Source organism: Ranitomeya variabilis, chromosome 2 (genome assembly GCF_051348905.1).
Source record: "Ranitomeya variabilis isolate aRanVar5 chromosome 2, aRanVar5.hap1, whole genome shotgun sequence".
NCBI lineage: Eukaryota > Metazoa > Chordata > Amphibia > Anura > Dendrobatidae > Ranitomeya > Ranitomeya variabilis.
The window spans coordinates 156,135,021-156,138,853 of NC_135233.1; the positions used below are offsets into that span (position 1 = coordinate 156,135,021).

At 43.9% G+C, this 3,833-nt stretch overlaps 1 long non-coding RNA gene across 1 annotated transcript; it reads left to right on the top strand.

Moving 5' to 3' along the window:
* Positions 1–2,707: 2,707 nt before the first annotated feature.
* LOC143809195 (uncharacterized) lies at positions 2,708–3,480 on the top strand. Its single transcript, XR_013222139.1, has 3 exons — positions 2,708–2,764; positions 2,968–3,064; positions 3,142–3,480. It is a non-coding gene; the product is annotated as an uncharacterized LOC143809195 (long non-coding RNA).
* The last annotated feature ends 353 nt before the right edge of the window (positions 3,481–3,833 follow it).

The window sequence follows — 3,833 nt, forward strand, 5'->3', positions numbered from 1 at the left end:
ACCATGGAGGATATACATAAGCTCAGATTGGTCTCCTCCACACCATCTGAGCTTAGAAGTTTTCCGCCGTTGCGTTTTTCTTAGACAGCAGAGGACAGATGTTAATAAAATGACCAATTTTACCACAGTAAAAACAGGCTCCCTGCTTCCTGATCTCTGGGGCTCGACGCTTTACATGTGACACCCCTGCGATTTGCATAGGCTCCGTGGGCTCACCTGCAGCAACCTCACGTGAACCTAAACCTTCACCCACAGGTGGTGTCTCATGCTCCCCCTGATGCAGACGGCGATCAATGCGGACAACCAGACTCATAGCGTAATCTAGAGAAGCAGGAGTCTCGTACATCAGAAGGGCTTTTTTAATCCAGAAACCCCATGAATAAACTGACTCCGCAATGCTGGATCATTCCATTGGGTATCGTTCGCACAGCGGCGGAAATCAGAACAGTAATCCTCTGCTACTCGCTCCCCCTGGCGAATGGAGCGTATCTTAGATTCTGCCAGAGCCATTCTGTCAGGTTCATCATAGATTTTCCCAAGAGAAGAAAAAAAACTCTCCACAGAGTCAAATGCAGCAGAATCAGATGGCAAAGAAAACGCCCATGCTTGGGGATCCCCGCTTAACAATGACAACACCAGGCCCACACGCTGAGCCTCATTACCCGAGGAGATCGGGCGCATACGGAAATATAGTCTGCAAGCTTCACGAAAAGAAACAAATTTACTGCGTTCCCCAGCAAATTGTTCAGGCAAAGGAAATTTAGGCTCAGCAACTCTTTCTGTCGCTCTAGCTTGCACATTAGATACTGCTAGTCCCTGTTGCTGTACTGCCCCCCTCAACTCCGTGACCTGTAGGGACAGCGCCTCCAACTGGCGGGTTATGGAAGTCATGGGATCCATGACAAAGCACAAAAAAAAAAAGAAACCCCTGTTTTTTTTTTTTGTTTTTTGTTGTTGTTGGGCCGATTATAATGTCACGGGGAGACTAGGTGGGTGAAAGCTAATAACCCGGGCCCCTGCAATTTCCCTCAGACTAGGGAAATGCTGACTGACCCTCTACCTGAAGTTTACACTGAAGGTGTGCATGTCCAGGCCTTGAACCTCACCCTGCCTCCTGTTACAACCCTAAGCTGAAAACCTCCGCCCTCCACCCAGTGAATGTAATACACCAATACCCACAGTTAGCACAGACAAGGATAAAGGAAAATATACACCACGCCGCAGTCACTCAGGAATACACTATAAATGTGCAGGGCAAAATAAACACAAATACAGGAAGGAGTAAATAAGACAAAGGAAAATACACCACCAGCAACGATTCTCCAACAACCAGCTCTCCACTCCAGACTGAGATAACAACGCAAGACAGAAGCTATAATCGGTGACGCACAAATGATCCGGACAACTATTTAAAGGCCATGGGCATGGCCCAGCTTCCAATCCGAGGATCAGGTAAATTAACCCTGGAACAGCTGGACAAAACCTAGCCGACACCAATGAGCAAACAGTGGTCAAAAGCGGATTTACCGCTGTCTGTCGAGCGACCTGGTCTGAACAGCGTCCGACATGACAACCCTCTAACGAGTCGTGCAATATGACTTAGGATAAAAGCCAAATCAGTATCTCAATTCGCAGACACGGTGTTACGGGCTGTTGGCCCTCATCAGTGCGAAGCATGAGAACTGATTTGGCTAGGTGAGAGGCTCTGGACTGGGGTCTAAGGGGTATCGTTTCTCCTTATGGAGAGTGACATACCATCTCTGGCTCTAACATTTCTACACTGACTCAAAAAATGCAGAGTCTCAAACCTTATCTGGCATGAACATTAGCACAATTGTGTGCCTGGAGCTATGTGGCATTGGCTTGCATGGATGTGCAGCTGCATACAAGCCTTATGTCACTGAGCACAGAGCTTTGGATGTTTTGGTGTAAAGCACATTGCCATTCGGACTCAAAAATTGGTTGAAATCAGGGGTGTAACAATCGCGGTAGCAGACAGTGTTACAGCACCCACGAAGGAGGGAGGCCTGTCTAAGCCAGTGCCTAATTCAGATCTATGTGCATCCAGGATGAAGTGTATTTCAGCACAGGCATCCTCCAACTACTTATGCTGCAATATGTGATGCTGGCCAATCAGATTTGCGCATGGTAGGGATGTCATGTGCTAATCGTGCCAAAAACTGATGTCATCTACCGGCTACAGAAGAGGACAACACATGTCTCGGGAGCAGAGTAAGGTAAGAAGAATATATATATATTTTTTATTATTTGGAAAACAGAAAGGACATAATACCAGGAAGGGTCCCAAGATGGGAGTCATTATACAAGGAAAGGTCTCAGCATGATACAAGGAAGGAACCCAGGATCGGGGGTCATCATTATGCCAGAATTGGATCTAGGATGGATGTCATTATACAAGGAAGGAGCCAGGATGGAGGTCATTATCCCTTGTCAGGCTGCATAATTTTACAACCTTAACAGGCTGCATAGGTACAATTGTACCTTCACATATACCTCCACTGTGGGAAGACTTTACTTGGTTTCAGAAACTAAAGTTCATTCAGCTACAAATGTTATGCTGATATCTATTGTTCAGTGTTGTTACTGGTCACTTATGTTGCTGTCAATTAAGTTAATTCAAACTGGGAGTGGCTTCTACTTGTCTTCCTGCCTCCCTCCTCTCATTAGCCATTTTGCTGTTCATCTCATTGCTGTGAGCACACATTTCTAGGCTTGTGAAGTCTTCAATTTCTTGGAAACGAAGGTAGGAAAGTCTCACAGCATCTAACAGCCAGTTATACCTTTATTCTCATTATGTGGGGACAGAACAGTCAAATTGTCTTTCAGCCTGGACTTGGCTTACATATATTTTGTATGAAACTTATCACTATAGGTATAATTTTTATACGAAAAATGGATAATAATTAGTATCTACATATTGTTTTACGATGTTTTATTTATATTCAGCACAAAATACGAAGCCAAAATTCATCTAGCAAGTCATCATGAGTGATAGTAATGCTGGATCTAGTTTCCGCCATAATCCAAGAAAACGTGTTTGCAGGTTAGTATAATTTTGTGAAAAGCCAATAATGTAGTATTTCGGAAAATTATTTATTTTACATTTTTTCATATTTACAGATTTACGTCTGACGAAATAATGCGAATGCTAGAAGAATCTGATTCTGAGCATGAGGATGAACCATATGTTGCATCTGATGATGAAAACTATGTACCACAAGTGGATGTTACTGAAGAAGATTCAGACATTGAACAAGAAATGGTCATAGAGCATGAAAATGAATACGAATCAGATGAAAGTGTTGAGGATGATTCTGTGCCTCAAAGTGCAGGCGACATTTGGACTGCTAAGGATGAAACTCAATGGTGCAGTAATCCACTGCCAAATGCACAAACAAAATCTCGTAATGTCCTACGACAAAGAGGTGGCCCTGCAGCAATCAGCAACCTATATACAGCAAAAGAGCTATTCAAGTCCATCATGACTCCCGAGATGTGTGACATCATATTACGGGAAACGAATCGAAAGGCCAAGAGAGTTTGTGATGCTTACAACAACGAACTGGTACAACGTTTTCCTGATTCTTCCAAACGGCCACCACAAAAAACATTCAAGCAATTTACTGAAACTGAACTTCATGCATTTTTGGGCATACTGATTGCTGCTGGTGTGCACAGAGCCAACAAAGAGAATCTGGAGGAAATGTGGAATGTTGCTGCTCTGCCTCTTATACGTGCAGCCATGTCTCGTGACCGCTTCAAGATGATACTCAGATTTATCAGGTTTGACAACGAAAATACACGTGCAGAAC